Here is a 21,497-nt window from a genome sequence, read left to right as displayed (position 1 = left end):
TAGGAGGGCCTTAATGCATCCCACATCTACGACACGAAACGAAGAAAATGATTTTATGGAGGTGAAAATGATCTGATGATACAAGGTTCATGAATGGCAGGCATGAAAAATGGAGGGTGAAGGTATTGTAGTGGATGAGGCATTAGTTGGGTGGTGAACTCTCTGAATGACTTCTCTTGAACATGTCAGCAACACTGAGATGGATTGGTAGCATTAACCCCAAAAGATGGATGGTGTGGAGGACCAACGGTGATATGATCGGTGAACATAATATCCTAACCCGACTCAATCATGGTGATGGAGTGAAAGTATCATGTTCAAGAGTGACCTACTACCAATGAAGTTCTTCAAGTTTTCTTCCCTTTTTCCTAGTCATTGTTGACCAATACCTCTTTATTTTTGTCAAGCTTGAGGAGGATAACATATGGTTGTTCTATAATTTTCCCCTCGGGCAAACCTGTTGCTATGTTTTGGCGAGCCCAACAACAGTGAGACTCGTTCTTGTCCAGGTGGACAAGTTTGTAGCTATTGTTTTAACAAGCTTAACGACAAGGATAACTCATTCCTTTTCATGTTTAGAGTGTTTGAAAAGGGACGAAAAGGAAACTCCAGTAGTCATTTTTCGTAGCATAATCCCTTAAGTCCGAAAAAGTATAAAATAATACAAAAGGGATGACTTTTCGATCGCTTTAGCGAGCCGAAAAAGACAAGCACTCGATCGTTTTGTGGGATGATCCCTCAGGTCCAAAAAGATTAAAATATAGAGGAGGGATGGTGCTTCCCCTTACTTTAACGAGCTGGAAAGGCCATAAGCTCGACAATATTTTCATATTTAACGAGTCTAAAAAGAGCTTAAAAGAAACTCGTTTTTGAGGAACGAGTGATGTTTTCGGGTAGCAGCTGGTTCCAGGTAAGTTTGGAACTTCTCAAAACATGGCATTGTGAAGAGGGTGGCTAATAGAATCACTCGTTGTAGCTGTTCCTAAAAAGGGTAAACAATTAAGTGGAAGCATATGATCGGCCAAAAGAATGGAGGTGATGGTAAGAACATAACCAAGGCTTGAAAGGCTGATAGCATGGCAATCACAAAGGTCATTTACTGAAGGCAGGTTTATTTTTTAATGAGCTTGAACCTTGCGTTAACAAATGCTCAGTGGCGGGTTTATTTTTTAACGAGCTTGAACCTTCTGGAAACATTGCCCATAATAATGGTCAAAGATGTTCACTTCACCATTTAACACATTAGATTCTTTCGCCAGTTGTCTAACCTGCTCAACTGCTCCATCAAATTGATTAGAAATACATGTACATGCCCGAAAAATGAGTTAAAAACCAAAATTTTACTTGAAGTACGTGAACAGTAACATAAAAGTAGTTTTACCTCTCATTTTACCATTTCATTTCAAATTTGGGATTTTGGAGCTCTGGAGTGGTTTTCCCCCTAAAATTTCATCAGCTGATTTTGGGAGATCTGGTGGACTATTCTCCGTGCCATTAGGACCAGGTAGGAGCTAACCCTGAGCTCTTCATTTGCATTCCATCCTTTTTCGAATTTGAGCAAGTTTCTCCCTGCTTCTGGGCCCTTGGTGTTTGAAGAATTCATTCTTCCTCCATCACACCTGGCCTGCATCAAAAAGTTTGATGCATTCTGAGCTAGACATTGGCCAGTTAGTATGCATCTCACCCTGTGCACAGGCAGGGTGCGATGGGTGTATAAGGGAAAGTTTGTACAATGATTTTTCATGAAATTTTTGCCTGTTTTTGTTCAAATCAGGATCCTAATTCATATTTTTCTTGTGTTTCAAAGATTTATTGGATCAATATGGTCGTTACATGGCATGAACGTGAGCATGAAGAAGAGGACATGATTTCCTTACACGATCCAGGTACAGTTATTGCATTGCGAAACTGTGGCTTGCTAAAATTCTTCCGCATATCCAGCATGAGGCAACAAATCAGTTTGTTGCAATATTTTCTCGATGCATGGGATCCAATCAACCAGGTATTCCAGATTAGAGGCAAATCCATTCCATTGAAATTCAAGGATATCTAATTTTTGACGAGGTTATCGAGGCGTGGTGCCCCTCTCTCACTATCAGGATCTGCCCGTGGGGGTGAATCTGTGAGGGATTATATTCGCTAGTTTTGTAGAGATGGATCTCAACCCAGCAGGGGCGACAAAATCAATATTCGAGATGTCATTAATTGGTCCTTGAGGACCATTTTATTCACCTTTTCTAGATTGGCTGGTAGCGTGACTCTTCATTTGGCCAACAGATCTTATATGTAGTACGCCCCGGAATGCTTGGAACCAAAGGTATTCAACTGGTGTGAGGTGGTACTTCTGGTCATAAAAGAACAACTCTCCAAGGTAAAGAATGGAAGATCCAAGAACTTTGGCTACGGTTCCATTTTGACTGCTTTCACCTTGGAGAGGATTCCACTGATGCAGCCACAATATATTTCACTAGGATTTCCAACATCGAGGGAACCACGGATGCAGAGATGGGTCGATCTCATGGCCAGACATGCTGGTCAATCACATGTTTCTTTCTCTGATGCCTTCTTTGAGTGGTTCGATCGTTAGGAGATGGTCTTTGTGTAGTATCCATACGTTGGGATGGATTTCCGAGGCGACCCAGATTTGGCATTACTGGCTGGCGAGCAGTGGAGTGTTATGGGTAAAATTACTTGACTATATCTTTGTTTATCCGTTTTATAATGTTTTCGTGTTTTTAAATGTTATCAAGGCTAATCTAACTCATACATTCATGTAGATGTTGGGCCAGTGCGACCAGCAGCATGCCCAAGGGCGGCAGCTGACGTTCCAACAGGAAAGGCTGTGGGGAGGGTTGTCCTTCGCGATCTGGACATAGCGGAGACGCTGGAAGTGCTACAAGATCAGATCGAGGGTCTCACTCTTGGTATTCATGATGTGAGGACCGATGAGTTACCTCTGAGGTTACAACGCCATACCATTAGCATGCCGAGTCGATGGACTAGGCTCTTACGTATGATCACACAGGCGGTGACTTGCTATCACCAACACCATTAGTCTAGGGTGCTTTTCTGCATTTTTTGAGTATTTGGGTCATATGACCGATTTTGTCTTGGACACAAAACATTTTGTAAAAACTATAAACAATTATATATTTTTTATTTTCGGAGTTTTATTTTGGTTAAGTCATGTGACCCTGATGCAAATGTTAATGTTAAATGCTTTTTCTTTACAAATGCTGCAAATGTCTATCTAACACATAATTTGCTAATGAATCAATTAATGTGTTTAAGTTTATGGAAATGTGTTGATATTGAATGGAAACAAACTGCCTTTCTGTTGGGTGTGGAGCCTGATTATCTTCTATATTCAAAGGTATCGTCACATAGGACCCTAGTTCGAAATGGGGGCGGCAACACCGCCCGTAAAATATTCACTGCAGGGGGGGTCTGGGGGGGGGGGCGGCTGCGACCTTTGGGAACCCCCCCTGGTGGGGGGTTTTGGGGGCAGCGCCCCCGAAGCTAAAAACAGCTGTAAAATTGCCTTGTAAAAGTATAATAATTTCTAGTCAATCTGGGCCGTTCATTAGGCAGATGATCTGATAGTAGAACTTATGTTTAGTTTAGGGTTTTTTGCCCTAGAAGGCAACCCCTCTCTTTGTATGAGGGTATTGTATTTGAGGCTGTGTGATAGATGTGTATTCTGTGAGCGAGAAATAGAGAGGTGAGACTGTGAGAGAAAACAAAGGATATTACAGTGGATTTGCTGTAGGTTGTGTCTCTTCATTTTGTTGGATAATAGAAAGGAAGGACTGGCTATTCAGGGTGGACGTAGCCCAAACTGGGTGAACCACGTATATCTGTGTCTCTATTGTTTTGTGCATTTTCTGTGTTTATATTTCTGCAATATTTTATGTGTTCCATTGCTCCGTAATATATAATTTTCTAACACGTTCCAAAATCCTGACTCTTAGGAACATATGATAGATAGTTGGATTCCAAACGGAATAGACGCCAATAAGTTGTAGGATGATGAGTTACGAATCTAGCTTGACAACAAGTCGGCGTATGCCATGTGTAATGGCATCAAAGAGAAGCTCCATCAATGCACTGTACTTAGCAATGTTGTTCATTGATCGACCAATACATATCCCCCTGAAACTGACTAACTCGTTGCTTGGATAAAAAATGACCTAGGCTGCAGAAGATACGTTCCGCGTACTACGACTAGCTCTGTCGGCATATCCAACGAATGATTCCAAAAGGTTTGACATCTACAAAAAATGCAAAGTGGATTACCTAACCAAAATGACAACTCTTGACAAAAACAAAAATGTAACAAAAGCATATTTGTAAAGAGATCACTACACTTAATCAATCATAGTAACGCTTAAGGTACAACCCCCTTTTGGGGTTGTGACAGTGGAATCCCATCGTAATCTACCAGCTCGTAGGCTCCTTTTGCTAATATTCGTTTAACAATGTAGGGGCCCATCCATAATGGTTTGAACTTACCTGCTCCCAATTTGTCAGAGTCCTGATCGTATAGCAAGACCAGGTCACTTTCTGAGAAGACATGGGGTTTGACATTTTTTTCAAACTATGCCTTGACATGTTTCTTGTGAGCTTCATTAGCGAATGCGGCTTCACGACGGGTTTCATCCAAGTGGATTAGTTCCAAGAAACGAGCCTCTTTCTTCGAAGTTTCGGGAAGTAGATCGATTGTGAGCTTGAGAGATGAAATTTCACACTGGATCAGTAAGACAGCTTCCATACCATACACCAACTGAAAGGGCGTAAATCCAGTCACATTTCTCACTGATGTCCTATATGCCCACAGGGCTGAGTACAGGATTAAGTGCTAATTCCATTTGTGGACTCCGATCATCCTTTGCAGCATGCGCTTCAGGACTTTGTTGATGGCCTCAAGTTGTCTGTTAGTTTGCAGATAATATGGGGTAGAACTGTTGTGGGACAGTCCTAATTTGGTAGCCAATTCAACCATCATGTGATTGCAAAAGTGCGATCCATTATCTGTGACTATAGGTTGTGGAACACCAAATATAGAGACTACATGATTGAAAAATAAAAGAGCAGCCATTTCGTCGTTGTTGTTTAACGTAGGCATCACCTCGGCCCATTTTGTAAAATAGTCGATTGCGAGTATGATATACCCATGCCCCCTGGCTGAGGTGGGGTTACATGTCATGAAATCTATGCCCCCCAGCCGAGGTGGGGTTACATGTCATGAAATGGAATCATAGAGAAGCTCAATCAACGCGTTATACTCAGCGATGTTGTTCGTTGATCGACCAATACATATCCCCCTGAAACTCACTAACTCGCCGCTTGGAGCAAAAATGGACCAGGTTGTAGAATATAGGTTCTGCGTACTATGACTAGCTATGTCAGCATACCCAACAAATGATTTGAAAAAGTCTGACATCTGCAACAAATGCAAAGTGGATTACCTAACCAAAATGACAACTCTAAAAGAAAAAAATGTAACAAAAGCATATATACGAGGAGCATACTACACTTAATCAAGCATAGTAACATTTAAGATACAACCCGTTTCGGGGCTGTGACAGTGGAATCCCATCATAGTCGACTAGCTCGTAGGCTCCTTTTGTCAATACCCGTTTAACAATGTAGGGGCCCATCCATAATGGTTCGAACTTACCTGCTCCCAATTTGTCAGAGTCCTGATCGTAAAGCAAGACCAGGTCACCTTCTGAGAAGATACGAGGCTTGACATTTTTGTCAAATTGCGCCTTGACACATTTCTTATGTGCTTCGTTAGCCAACACGGTGTCACGATGGGTTTCATCCAAGTGGATTAGTTCCATGAAATGGGCCTCTTCTTCCGAAGTTTTGGGAAGCAGATCAATTGTGAGCTTGAGAGATGAAATTTTGCACTGAATTGGTAAGACAGCTTCCAGACCATACACCAACTGAAAGGGCATAAATCTGGTCACATTTCTCACCGATGTCCTATATGCCCACAGAGCTAAGTACAGGATTAAATGCCAATTCTGTTTTTGGACACCAATCATTCTTTGCAGCATGCGCTTAAGGACTTTGTTGATTGCTTCAATTTGTCCTTAGCCTGCGATAATATGGAGTAGAACTATTGTGGGACAGTCCTAACTTGGTAGTCAATTCAACCATCATGTGATTGCGAAAATGCGATCCATGATCTGTGACTATAGCCTATGGAACACCAAATCTAGAGACTACATGATAAAAAAGAAAAGAGCAGCCGTTTTGCCATTGTTGTTTAACGTAGGCATCACCTCAGCCCATTTTGTAAAATAGTCGACAACGACTATAATATACCCATGCCCCTCGGCCGAGATGGGGTTACATGTCATGAAATATATGCCCCATTTAGCGAATGGTCCAACAACAACTAATGGATGCAGTGGTGTAGGTGGTAATCTGGTTTTGCGATAAAAAATCTGACAAGCATGGCAAATTCTGACTGCAATTATGCAATGTTTGAATATAATGGGCCAGAAGTAACTAGCTCGTAATATCTTTTGTGCAGTAGCGTGACCAGATAGATGTGCCCCACACGCACCTAAATGACAGTCATTGAGGACTTTTTCGGCCTCCTCATGCATGAGGCACCTTCGCAGAACTGTATTGACACCACGATGGTAAAGTGTATCACCGACGATCATGTAGTCTTTAGCTTGATATCGAGTATGTCGCTGTTCAGAGAAAGATGTGTTAGGCCTAAAGGTTTGGGTTTGGAGATAGATTAGTATATCTCCATACCACTGATTGCTTGACGATATCAGAAACAGAGTTTCATCCATGATTGATGCTTTAGATGTTGAATCGTTGGACGACGATGGGAGGTCACATAGTAACTCTGCGAAAACTAGAGATTTCTTTGATTTGGATTTGGTGAATTCCAGATCAAACTCTTGCAAAATGGCTATCCATTTTGAATATTTTCCCCCTAGTAATTGACGTGACAAAATGTAGGTCATAGGGTTGCAATTTGATAGAATGGTAGTTTTACGAAAGAGGATATAGTGTCGAAATCTCTATACTGCTTGAACAGTTGCTAGAGCGAGCTTTTCAACATAGGAGTACTTGATTTCCTTATCATTTATGTTGCAGCTTAAATAATATACCGGATGTTCTATTCCATTGTCTTCTCGTACTAAAACCATTGTAATGGTTGTATCTATAGCAGTGAGATACAAGTTAAAGTCTTTTTGATAGTCAGGAGTGTACATTAATGATGCTTTTACTAGGGAGTCCTTTAAAGCATCAAAGGAAGCTTGCACAACCTGATCCCAGTTGAAGGGTACTTCTTTTTTCAGAAGGTGTATAACCTTTAGCAAGTTCGGCTTAATTTGGAATGAACCTCCTTAGAAAGTTTGCTTTCCCTTGGAGTTTCTGAATCTGAAGCAAATTTGAAGGTGGAGGCATGTCGATAATTGCCTGAACCTTACATGGGTCGAGTCGGATCCCATCTTTAGAAACTATGAAACCAAGTAATCTACTAGAACCAACACAAAACACAGACTTGTGTGGATTGAGTCGTATCTTGTAGTGTCGGCAACGTAAAAATATAGCTCTCAAATGCTGTGGATTGTTAGTCTGCTTTCGCGAGTGAGCCGGTAGATCGTCGAGATACGGTTGAACGATGTTTTTTATGTCGTCCAAGGCGTAGTTCATTTCCTTCGGAAAAGTTGCCCTTGCGTTTTTCAAATGAAAAGGTAGTTTACGGTACACGAATGTGCCCCAAGGACATATAAATGCAACTGTCTTTGACTGGTCCTGTGGGCGGATATTGATTTGATTGTATCCGGAAAATCCATACATAAATGAAAAGATTTTGCATCCGGCACATTCATTAATTATTTAGTCGATGAGGGGTGTAGGGTAGTTGTCTTTTGGACAAGCTTGATTTACATCCCTGTAATCGATGCACACTCTAATCGTTCCTTGATTTTTCATCACAGGAACAATATTCGATACCCAATCAGTTAGAGGAATAGGGTAAATGAAACTAGCATGTAAAAGTTTTTCAACTTCTGCCTTAATGGCAGCGGCTTTCTTCGGGTGAATCGGTCGAAGTCGTTGTCATACTAGTTTGACATCTGGATACATCTTGATTTCATGTTCAATGATGCTCGAGTCTATGCCTGGCATTTCTTCATATGACCATGCAAAGACATCTCTAAATTTGCAAAAGAGAGCGCAATATATTTCCAGTTCTGAAGGAAAACAAGATTTTCCAACATGAATATTCTCTACAACATTAGGTTTAGTCGAGATATTAATTGCGATCGTCTCTTCAATATTGGACAGATTTCGCTCAGAATCCACCATATTTACAGTATTTGATAGAAAATCAAAAACTGAAGCATGATTAAGGTCGCTAGAATAATCTTCGTTATTATCTTGAAGATGGGAACGATGGTGGTAATCTTCCCATGGTGCCTCTCATATCATCATTGACTGAATGATTCCTTCATCTATAGAATGTATACGAGACCAAGGATCAAAAGAGGTGCCATACTCTAGAGACCTGCCTATCCAAACACTCGATGAGTGTTGATTTGGGTTTGTGCCCATGCCCAGAAAATTGATTGCTACAAAATTTCTATGGGGCTTGGGGGAATACCTGGCGATGATCCATAATAATAAAGTGTTCAGAATTCTTCTTAATCTTTGATGATGTAGAAGATATCATATGACAGGTCTCCACTGTGGCCACTTCTTCCAGATTACTCGGTGGCAGGAGGGAAAAAGTACCCATTAAGGTGGGGTCTTCTAGGAGACCTACTCCGACATTTTGAAGCGATTGAGAGCTTCCATGGATCATTGGAATGCTCCCTGTAGCTTGTGAACTATTGGGGAAAAAGGTTAGTTGGTCAACGATTGTAATTCCGCCTTGGAAGGGAAATGCAATCTTTCTAAAATATGTTGACACAACAGTAGCCATAGCATAAATCCAGGGCCTTCCTAGTAAGATATTATAGTCGAGGTTTCCATCAATGAGCTCGACTTCAATTTCTATTGTTTTGCCCCCTAGTTCAGCTTGCAAGTTACTTAATATCCCATACGGCGTGTATGTTCTTCCATCGAACGCCTTTAACGTTAATGAGAGATTTTTCAGCATAAATCACAAGATATTTCATTTGTTGACACATTTTGAACCAACTAGTGTGGTTCATCGTCAGGACAAGTTGAATGAGCAGATCAGGCTTTGCATGTTAAATAGATAAAGCCGAAACTCCAACGACTAAATTCCTTGACCAAGTAACGATTATATTGATAACGGCTAGATTTGGTATGACCATTATTTAATTAAAAATAACTTAGGTTAGTTAAATTCTTATTAAAACAAAAGTAAATGGATCCTTTTTATCCAATTATAATTATAAATATATATTAAAAAATAAATTATAACCTAAAATAATTTACATTAATAGTTAGTTAGTTATAAAAATTATTAAATATATAAATATATATAAATATCTAGATATAATATTATTCACATATACATCAAAGGGACTGTTCCATATACTAACAAATATTAATAATAAACTAAATTAATTTTAAATAATAGTTATTTATAGAAGTTAGAGTAATTTAATTATAATTATGATATTAGAAATATATATATATATATATATATATATATATATATATATATATATATATATATATAGACATATATTATAAAATAAATTAATTTAAATTAAAAGTAAGTTATCCAAGTTATTAAATCTAAATATTAGAATAGTTAGTTATAAAAGATATAAATGTTAGGGTAATATATAAATAGTAAGTTATATAATTTAATTAAAATGTAATTAAAATGTAAGTTAGAGGGACAGTTTATTTATAATCCTATATATTAAGATAAATTAATTCCAATTCAATCATTATTCATAAAAGTTAGTTAAATATATAAATAATAGAGTAATATAAGGGTTAGAAAGAAAAGTTTTAATATTTAAATTAATGGTTAAAAATGATCAAAGATTAATTTCACGCTTATTTTCTCTAAGTTAATAGTATAAATAAGTGCTACTACAATACCTCAAACTAGATGAACCTCAAGGAACAAAGGCCCCAAGAAACAAGAAACCAGGGGGCCAAAAAAAAAAAAAGGGGAAGGGAAGGCAGGAAGACCACGACTAGGAGGAGAGGGCTGGAACCCAGTAACTACTGACCTTCCAGCCATCCTCTCTATTGAGATTGTTCGGCCTTCTTTCAATCTCAAGCGCTTCCCTAAATTTTCGGTGATGGAATTGGGACACTCTAGCAATCACACTAGCTTCCTTGATGCAGACATGATGATTGGTTTTCTCGACATGCTCTGCTAAAGCAGAAGACTTGGCTCTCCTGTGCTTAAGGTCAGCTGTGTGCTCACTAATCCTCTGATTAATGGAGCGACCAGTCTCACCAATATAGGGGGTCCCACAGGAACAAGGAATAATATAAACCCCTTTCATGTCCTTGGGGTCGATAGGATCCTTCACAGATATAAGGGACTTACGAATGGTATTGAGAGGTCTAAAGGTCGAGGGGACATTATGCTTCTTAAGAATCCTCACAATCCTGTTCGTAGTCCCCTGAACAAACGGAAGATGGACCTCGGGAATCCTCTCCTTCTTATCTCTTTTAGCTATCGAATTCTTAGCTGCTTTGAGGAAAGCCGTATGTCCCAAGCACCTACTATAATCGTTCTCAACAAAGACATTAAGGAGATGGGATCTCTTTTCCTCGAAGCTCTTTTCATAAGAGATTCTTAAGGCACGAGTGGAAAGGGTGTTGAGAACCCCCAACTTCTGAGCCGAGAAATGGTGGGAACTAGCATGAAGATATTGCTCCATATGAGTTTTCTTACAAAACACTCGGTGGGAGAGGGAACCATCACTATTCTTAGAGATAAGAATATCAAGGAAAGGGAGGCAGCCATCGACTTCCTGCTCCTTGGTGAACTTAATGGCCGAGGATTGACTATTGAGATGATCGAACAAGAGGTATAACTCCTCTTGGCCATGAGACCATATGACATTAGTGTCCTCTACATATCTTTTCCAAAGCTTAGGTAGGAGTCGGGCTGAGTTAAGAGCCTTGGATTCAAAATCCTCCATAAAAAGATTCACAACAACAGGGGAAAGGGGTGAGCCCATGGCAACCCCACAGGTTTGCTCAAAGAACTCACCTTCAAAACAGAAAAAGGTTGAAGTGAGGTAGATCTCAACTAACCAAGCGGTATCAGGATTGGTTAGACGGTAAATTACATCCATAGCCTCATTTATAGGGATGCAAGTGTACAGGGAAACCACATCAAAACTAACCAGAATGTCTGCAGAGTCTAGCTTAATGTCCTTGAGCTCCTCAATAAAAGAAGCTGAGTCTTTAACGAAGGACCCTGTATGACCAACTAATGGTTTAAGCTTCAAGGCAAGGAACTTCGCTAGAAGATAGGTAGGACCTCCAACGGTGTTGACAATGGGCCTAAGGGGAGCTCCTTCCTTATGAATTTTAGGGAGACCATAGATTCTAGGAGTGATAGGATTTCTCTCAATGAGTTTACTGTGCAGGGGACCCACCTAGCTACTGGACTTGATGGCAAGGGCCACATTCCTGGAGATCTTCTTTAACGGGTTTTTGGGAAGCTTCTTATAGCTCCCACTATTATGAAGATGCTCCAACGTTTTATTGCGGTAGTCTTCCTTGTTAAGAATGACTGCAGCCCCACCCCTGTCAGCTTCCAAAACAAAAATATCTTTGTTCTGATTCAAGGATTTTAGGGCTTCAAATTCATACCTGCTAAGGTTGCTCTGAGGAGGCTTAGCTCTCCTAAGGACAACAGCACAATCCCACCTAATAGTGTTTTTAATACTATCAGGTAAACCATGAATCCCACATTCTATGTCACAAATAATGTCATCAATCAAGATCTTCTTAGGGGCCAAGGAAAAATTTAAACCTTTGCCTAAAACCTTAAAAACAGAAGGGGGAAAAGAGAAACTAGACAAATTGACAACCTTCTTGAGCGGGAGGGGGAGGAGGATCAAATCTAATATGATTTTTCTTAAACTTAGAATTACTGTACTTGTTAAAAACTTTTAACCTATTATTATTATTAAAGATCTTACTACTACTTTCCATATAATTATTCCTCAAACTAAAATTAGTTACGTCGTCCTCTATATTCTTATTCTTATTATTATTATTATTACGAAGACCCACATTATTATTATCACTAATATTAATATTATTATTCTTATTATTAATATAATTATTAATACCATTCTTATTATTATCAATATTATTATTAATAATAATATTATTATAATTATTATTATTAATATAATTATTATAGTTATTAATATTAATAAAACTATTATCATTATTATTATTATTATAATTCTTATTATTAATAGTATTATTATTATTACTATTATTAAACATAATATTAAAACCAGATATTGAATCATCGAGAGAGCAACGAATGGGGAGGTTTGAGCCCATACCGTCAGGAACCAAGCCACCGCTCTGAATTGGATGAATCGAAACTGGTAGATTGACTCTGCGCTCCACATTACCATTCACTCCTTCAAACGGAGCCTGCGCGCTGTCAACATGAACCAAGCTGCTCCGAATTGGTTCAGAATGAAACGAAATAGGCAAACAGACTCTGCGCTCCATGTTACCATGCATTCCTTCACATGGAACCTATGTGCTGTTGACAGGAACCAAGCTGCCACTCTGAAATGGATCAGAATGAATCAAAACCGGTAACCTGACTCTGCGCTTCATACTACCATTCACTCCTTCAAACCGAACCTGCGCGCTATAAACATGAACCACACTGTTCTCAATAGGTTCAGAATGAAACAAACCAGGTAAACAGACCCTGCGCTCCACGTGACAAGGGTGGTGAGCCTCAAGTTTTCCAGCAACTCATTGACATAATACAGGTAGATGCCCCCTCATCAATGATTGTTCGATGAACAGTTTTGTTGAGGGTTTTTACCTGTATAAGGAAAGCGAGTTGGGCTAGTAACTGAGGTTCATATCCTTTATGGTTAAAGGCCACAAGATTGGAATCTGCTGGATCAATCCCACCTATTGCTGATAACAAAGCCTGCTTTTGGGAGGGGCAATTCTGCAGTACTTCAAGTGTCGACATAGCGGATGGCGATTGAGCCAGATCTTCCATTGTATTGTAATTCTGTGTTGCTCGGGCACAAGGATTAAATGTCGATTTATGTATTACTCCCTTTGGCGGCTTTATAGTTAATTCAGGAATGATGGGTGGCACAACTTCTGACGAAGTTGTTGTCAAACTACTGGGTTGATCTGTAGCCTTGTTGTTCGACATCTGTGGAATCCCATAATCTTTATTCCTTGTCTATATCAAAGCATCATTTTGCTATTTCAAAATGAATAACATAAGCACGTGGGATGGGGAAGCATGATCGATAACAACCAGATTAGTTTTTGGGTTCAGAAACGGATCAGTCAACACCGCTGAGGTATTTGAAGTCTTTAAATATTTCTTGCCCTCAGCTTGATGTGGACAATATTTGATCCAATGTTCTTCATTACATATGAAACATGGTTGATCTGGTTTCTTTCACCCAGTAGGGTTTTTAGAAGATTTTTCAGGAGTTGAATCTCCCTGTTTCTTCTTTTTGTTTTTCTCTTTCTTCTTGGCCCCTGGTTGCTTTGGTTCTTTTCCCTTGTCAAATGACATGGCATTAACCTCCGAGGCAAGAAGTTTGTCATTTTCCTTCTGACTAGAGACTGCAAGGGTTTTACCGGATGAAGCCTTTGTGGTTTGCATACTTGAGGTACCAATCACACCGTCACCGGCATGAGCGTCCCTGTTTTATTTAGGAGGGGGAGCAATAGAAAATTCCGGTCTAGGAGTGTTAGGAATTTTGTCATAGAGCGTGCCAGACTGAGTATAGATCAAGTCTAAATATTGTGCACGAGCAATGACTTGCTCTTCAGTGACAACTCCTCCTTTCGCCACATCTTCAGTAATAGAAGGTAATAATGACTTAATAAACCACTCAGCTAGAAGTTGATTAGGAACATAAATCTTTACCATTCGACGACGACGTCACCACTCATGAATATGATCAGATATGTGAGTGGTTGTTGTCTGTTTAAAGTTGGTAAGGAGTTCTGTTCTCGTTTCATACCTTATGGGTAACTGAAAGTGGGTTAAAAAGGTAGTGGCAAGGGTGCTGAAATTATAGAATGAAGCTCTAGGAAATTCAATGTACCATTTTGCTGCTGGACCAGTTAGCATTCACTGAAAAAGGAGAAGCCTAATTGAATCATTATTGAGGGTGTTAGATGAACACCACAAATGAAAAGTCATTACGTGATTCGATGGATCTTCACCTGAATTTCCATTGAATTTAGGAATATCAGAGGGAAGTTTATGAGGAATCGCTGGCCACCAAGAGGCGTAAGCAATTGGATCATTTGTCAGTCGGTTCAGATCTGGTAATTATAGAGTCGCTACAAAAGGTAATTACTGATTCAGGGCTTTTCATACTAGCATAATGTATCTGATGTTGATAACTTTGATAAGGTTGATGGGCATAGTCATTATAGTATGGTTGTTGATAACTGCTTTGAAAATGCGGTTGCCCATTACCTACAAATCCTTGTTGCTCAAGTCCTCGGTAAGCTTGCTGGAATTGCGGTTGTTGATATTGCACTAGCCATGGTTGTTGAACCATATGTTGTTGCCCAATACTGGATGATTGACCAAGATGTGGAGTGATAACACCCGTTTGAGTCTGAGTCATTCCAGTTAAGGAAGCACTAATCTAAGGTTGTGATTGAGCCATAGAGACAAGAGGCTGTTGTACTGCAACCTGAGAGACTTGAGGTTTACATACAACAAGTTGTGCTTGTACTTGTGACACAATCATAATAGTAGGTGTAATGGTAATATTCAACAGAGGTTGGGCTGGTTGCATTGAATATACTGTCAGGCCAGGGTAACTCCAGCAATGAGCGTAAGAAACAATTGAATGATTTGATTCATTAGACGATTATTATTTATACATTTACAAAACGGATCAGTTCATCTTCTAGATGACTGTCCGGCTTCACCTCATCCGTTTCGGATTAGGTGTCAACATTCCCCCCCTTAATCTGAAGGGATGTTGGTGAGTCCAAGCATCATTCTGAATCTTTCAAGCTTTTCTCTTCCAAGCGCTTTGGTGAAGATGTCTGCAATTTGCTCGTTTGTGGAACAATGACGGAGATGGATTGTTTTGGCCTCAACATGATGTCGGATCAGATGATATTTAGTATTGATGTGCTTAGTACGATCATGGAACTTTGGGTTCTTGGCCAACTTTATTGCAGAGGTGTTATCAATCATGAGTGGAGTAGATTGTATTTGTTTTAATTGCAAATCTTCAAGAATTTTCCTGAGCCACACAATTTCTTTTGTTGCTTCAGCTGCTGCCACGTATTCTGCTTCTGTTGTGGAATCTGCTGGTACTGATTGTTTGCGTGATCTCCAGGAGACAACTCCCGATCCAAGACTCATAGCATATCCTGAAGTAGATACTCCAGTTTCTTTGTCTCCATCGAAGTCTGAATCAGAGTATCCAATCAAGTTGAAGTCGTCCACCTGTGTATACTTGATTCCAAGGTCTTGAGTTCCCTTCAAGTACCTTAGAACTCTTTTTGCAGCAGACCAATGTCCCTCGCAAGGCTTTTGCATAAATCTGGAGAGGATTCCAACAACAAATGAAATGTCTGGTCTGGTAGTAGTGAGGTAGATGAGACTTCCTACAAGCTGTCTATACTTTGTTGCATCCTCAAATTCCTTTCCTTCAGTAGATGTGAGCTTCAAGTTTTGTTCCATTGGAGTAGAAAGGGGATTGCACTCTGTCATGCCAAATCTGTTTAACAAATCTCCAATGTATTTCTTTTGAGAAAGAAATATGGACTTTGGACGTTGGGTTACTTCAATGCCAAGATAGTAATGAACATAGCCCAAATCAGTCATTTCAAAATTTTTTCCTAATTCTTTCTTTATGGATGCAATATAGCTTTCATTGTTCCCTGTCATTAAAAGATCATCTACATATACCACAAGATATACAACTGTTTTGCCAACTTTCTTGACAAATAAAGTTGCATCATCAAGATCAAAATGTTTGAAATTGAGTTTCAGAAGATGCTCAGTTAGTTTTTCATACCAGGCTCGTGGTGCTTGTTTGAGGCTATACAAGGACTTCACAAGTTTGCATACTTTGTGTTCATGTCCTTTCACAGCAAATCCTTCAGGCTGGGACATAAAAACATTCTCTTTTAGATCTCCATTCAAGAATGCAGTTTTTACATCCATTTGATGGACTTTCCAACCGTTCTGAGCAGCTAGTGCAAAGAGTGTCCGGGTGGTGGCCCATTTTGCTATGGGAGCAAAAGTTTCCTCATAATCGACCCCTTCCTTCTGTGCAAAACCTTTTGCCACAAGCCTAGCTTTGTGCTTGTCAAGTGAGCCATCAGCTTTGTACTTGTTCTTGTAGACCCACTTGCAGCCAATTGGTTTGGTTCCAAATGGAGGATCAACCAGCTTCCAAGTGCCATTCTTTATGAGGGCATCATACTCCTTCTGCATCGCTTCTTTCCATTCATCATGAGAAGCAGCTTCTTTGAAGGAAGTTGGTTCAAAATCTGTAGGCAAGTTCAATTCACAATCATAAGTAACATCCATATCAACAGGTGAATTAGAGTTATCTACATCACCTCCATCTTGTCGGTTTGAATTTCGGGTTCCTGTTTTTCCAATTTCATCAGGATGAACACTTTCAAGTGTCTTTGTCAGCCACTTTGGGGGACCTTTCTGAGATGTTCCAGGCTGTTCTGTTGATTGAGTTGGGTCTGAATCAAGATTGAGTCTCCCAATTCTATCAATTACATCACTTAAAGCATCATCCGTTGTTGGAGTGTCATGCAGGGGAGATTGTTCTTCAGAAGAAGATTCCACATGTTGATCTAGTATAGGAATCCCCCCTTCAAGATGTGGAATCTGATTATCAAACTCTTGAAATGATTTCGGTTTTGTGAATCTATCCAAGCGATCAAGTTGCCGCTCAACAACACTGTCATATTTGGATGATTCAAGAAAAATGACATCTCTAGATAAAACAAACTTTTTATTTACTTCATCATAAAGGCGGTATGCTTTAGATGTGTTTGAATACCCCAGGAAGATACACTTACGACTTCTCGCACCAAGTTTGTTTCTATGTACCTTTGGTATTAAAGCATAACAGGTGGAACCAAATATCCTGAGATGTTTTACCAAAGGAACATGTCCATACCACAATTCATAAGGAGTCTTGTTTCTTATAGCACTAGATGGACATCTATTCTTTATATATGTAGCACATAGAACAGCATCAGCCCAAAACATTGTCTTTACATTTTTGAAGAAAAGCATGGATCGTACCATATTCAAAATTGTTCTGTTCATTCTTTCAGCTACACCATTCTGTTGAGGATTATAAGGCACAGTTGTTTGATGTTTAATCCCATGTTGGCGAAGATAGTGTTCAAATTCATTTGATGTATATTATTTTCCATTATCAGTGCGAATAGACCCAATATGAGATTGTGCATCATTTTCAATCCACTTATGAAAATTCTTAAATCTTTGAAAAGCATCAGATTTGTTCTTCAATAAGTAAACCCAACACATTCTGGTGTAATCATCAATAAATGTCATGATATATTTATTTCCATTTGCAGAAGAAATAGGCATTGGACCACATAAATCTGAATGAATAAGTTCAAGCTTCCTATGTGCTCTTGAATGTGAATCATGAAAAGACTGTTTGCTATGCTTTCCTAGAATGCAAGCATCACATTGTTTATGTTTTCTAGGAATTGTAGGCAAACCAACAACACCATTTTTCTTCAACAAGCGGAGACTATCATAGTTTAAATGTCCAAATCTAGCATGCCATAATAAACTTGATGGAAGTGCACCTTCTTCATGATGAGAAATATATGAGAAATGTTGTGCATGAGCAGAAGTTCCTTGCAGTTTAAGGAGTCTTTCTTCTTCTATACCCCTCATGACAAGTGAGTGGTCAGATGCCTTTCTTACCTCAAGCTTGCCATCAAACATGTGAATGGAATGACCTTGCTGGCGGATGTGGACCAGGGACATCAAGTTTCTCTTCAGCTGTGGGAGATATAGAACATGATCCAGAAGAAAGTCTGGAAGACCAGGCAGTTTAAGCCTGATTGTGCCAAGCCCTGATGGCTTGATTTTTGACTGATCTGCAAAGTATACTGCTCCATCAACATTGTTAGTGAAATCTTCAAAGAAATCTCTCCTATGAGTCATATGACAGGTTGCTCCTGAATCAAGCAACCAGTCATTTTTCGAAGAAGCAAGTGAAGCATTAAACAAGTCTTCATTTACTCCAATGTTACATTGTGCCTCAATATAGTGAGCGGATTCAGGTGCTTTACCTTTGTCTGTGTCATCAGTTTTACCTTTCTGCTGATTTCTTCTCTGCTCAACCTTGTCCCATGGTAGCTTGCATGTAGAAGCATCATGTGATCCATTTCGTTTGCAGCGAATGCAATGCAGATCTGCCTTTTCTGCTTGAGGATGTCTGCCCCCCCTGCCTCTGAAGTATCTTCCTCTTCCTCTTCGTCCACCTCTTCCTCTTGTAGAATCTTGAGCAGGATGCTTTTCTTTATGAGCAAGGCAAACAGTCTCTTCAGAAGATTCAGGGACTGTTTTCTTTCCAAAGGCTTTCTCTCTTTCAGCAAACTTTTTCACAAGAGTGTCAAAGGTTATATCTTTAAGATTTCCATTTGCTTGTAAAGACTCAAGATAGTTAGAGTAGGTAGGATAGAGTGCTTTGAGAAAGGAAATAAGAGAGATATCCAGCTCAACCTTAGTGGATTTAATATCATGCACTATAGACTTTATTTCAGATGCAAGAGTAAGAGGATCATTATTTTTCAGTTCAAGAGTGAAGAGTTTAATCATGAGCTGAACAACTTCAAGTGCAGAATGTGTATCATAGAGTTCTTTCAGCTTTTGTAAAGCTTCAAAGGCAGTGGAATAGGATGAAATATGACGACTTACTTCCTCATTTACAGATGCTGCGATCAATGCAAAGGCTTTGCTGTTCTTGTTTTCCCAAATGGCGAGTTCTTTGTTTGATGTGGGCTGCACAGGGTCTCTGTCTTCTTCTCCGACACACACACCTTTCCACAGCTCATTGTAGATAAGGGTGTGTTTTACCATCCGGGACCATTCAGAATAGTTCTCCTTGCCAGTGAGAACTATTCCGACCATAGAAATGATTGAATGCATTCTGTAAAAAAAAATATCTCTGCCAAAAAACACTTCTGTTGAGAGGAAAAAAAAATCCTTATATGATTGCCTTATGCAATTTTATTTTCTTCTATCATTCCAACAGTATATCACTGCTCACATATCATTGTTCAACAAAACAAGGGGGCTCAATACACTGTTCACTGCTCAAATATATCAATCAAAGGGCGCTCAAATAGTGTTCACTGCTCAAAGACTGCTCACATATATCACTATATTACTGTTTTAAAAAAAATGAGGGCGCTCACTGCTCATATATCAATATATCACAACAACTCATATATCAATATATCACAGCAAAAACCAAGGGCGCTCACTAGTGTCTGACAATGAATTGCTGGAATGAACGCTGGATGTTTACAGTCCTTTATACGTGATGTGCAATGAGATCTGGAATGAACGTTGGATGTTTACAGTCCTTTATACGTGATGTGCAATGAGATCGACCCTTGTGGGCTCGCACCAACATCATGGGTTCCACACTTCCGCTGCGCAAGTCAGTTCTTACCACAGTTTACAAATAACGCAGCATTAAACGCAGGCTTATAAAAAAACGATACCTCAGTTTCATTAAAAAACGATACCACTGTTTCATTCCAAAACGATACCGCAGTTTTATGAAAAACGATACGTCAGTTTCATTAAAAAACGATACCACTGTTTCATTCCAAAACGATACCGCAGTTCTTACAAGGCAGGCAGAAGAGCTTCTGAAGCAGGCGTCTGATCGGCCCGGCTATGGTATCACCATTCTGTAGCTTCTTTCGGAGGCTTCGGTGGATGAACAAGTTAGACAGGCGGCCGCAGTGAACATATCACCGCATCAGGTCGAGAGATCGCCTTTCTCAGTCTCGGCTGCAGCAGAAGACAGAAGGTCTCATGGTCGTTTTTTTTTGCAAGATGGTATTCGCAGTGATGGTCGCCAGTTACTCGAATGCAGAAGGGAATGAGAGCAATCAGTGATAGAAACGCTCAACAAGAAAACGCTCACATTCAGCAGCCCATTCCACGCTCACCGCACTGAGGGGCTCAGGTATGTCAGAGGCAGCGCAGAGAGGGGCAGCGAATTGCCTGAATAAAACGCATGACAGAGGCAGACTATTCAGGTCAGAGAGCGCAGAGGCAGAGGCAGGAGTTACAGCTAATTTAAGGGACCTGAGCTCTGATACCATGTCAGGCCAGGGTAACTCCAGCAATGAGCGCAAGAAACAATTGAATGATTTTATTCATTAGACGATTATTATTTATACATTTACAAAACGGATCAGTTCATCTTCTAGATGACTGTCCGGCTTCACCTCATCCGTTTCGGATTAGGTGTCAACATATACAACCCTTGGTTGTTGAGGCAGTATTGGTATCCAACCACTGGATGTAATTCCAGTTTGACCTGAATTTTGTTGTGAGCTCTCATATGGTTGTTCTCTAGGAGGGAACAATGAAAAATCATACTGCCCCCCATATGGTGGCAATCCAGTGCTCAAAGGATAGATGGGCCTTTGAAGACTGGGTTGCCCAAATTGAAACTGGTATGCAGGATCAATTTGGTGAGCTTCAACATACGAAATGCCATATAGGATCTTGGAGGAACAAATAGGAATAGACCATGTCATCGAAACAGTCCCTCGATGGACTCCATCTAGTGATTGATAACTAGTTGGGACAGATGGTATACCAACAAACGTCGTCAGAGTGGTAGCAGGAAGTTGTGCTGTGGCTGTGTCAGATGACACAGTCCTAGATGTTGATGGTTGCTCAGACATATTTAGTATATCCAAAAGGTTTCTTAACGATTCAACAGGAACTCGCGATGAAGGATGATTTAAAGAACTAACTTTAAGAGTAGAAGGGTATAAGTGGATCCCAGTTACAAAATGCAATGGGGTATTGGATGGAAGATCCTCCACAACCTCTTCTATAGCAATCAGTCCAGGTGGAAGAGGTAGACCATCAGGTCCGTAAAATATTTCTGGAGTTGAAGAAGGTATAGATTCTGAAGTGACAGATATGGATGGGTGACACCTTCCGAATTCTGGAATTCAACTTCCAGATGTTTAGGTAAGTGAACTTTAGTTTCTGGATCAGGCCTAGATGGAGC

The sequence above is a fragment of the Pinus tabuliformis genome, chromosome X (assembly GCF_031772625.1).
Source record: "Pinus tabuliformis cultivar Carrire ecotype Pingquan chromosome X, CPIR1, whole genome shotgun sequence".
NCBI lineage: Eukaryota > Viridiplantae > Streptophyta > Pinopsida > Pinales > Pinaceae > Pinus > Pinus tabuliformis.
Note: the sequence above shows the minus strand (reverse complement) of the source record.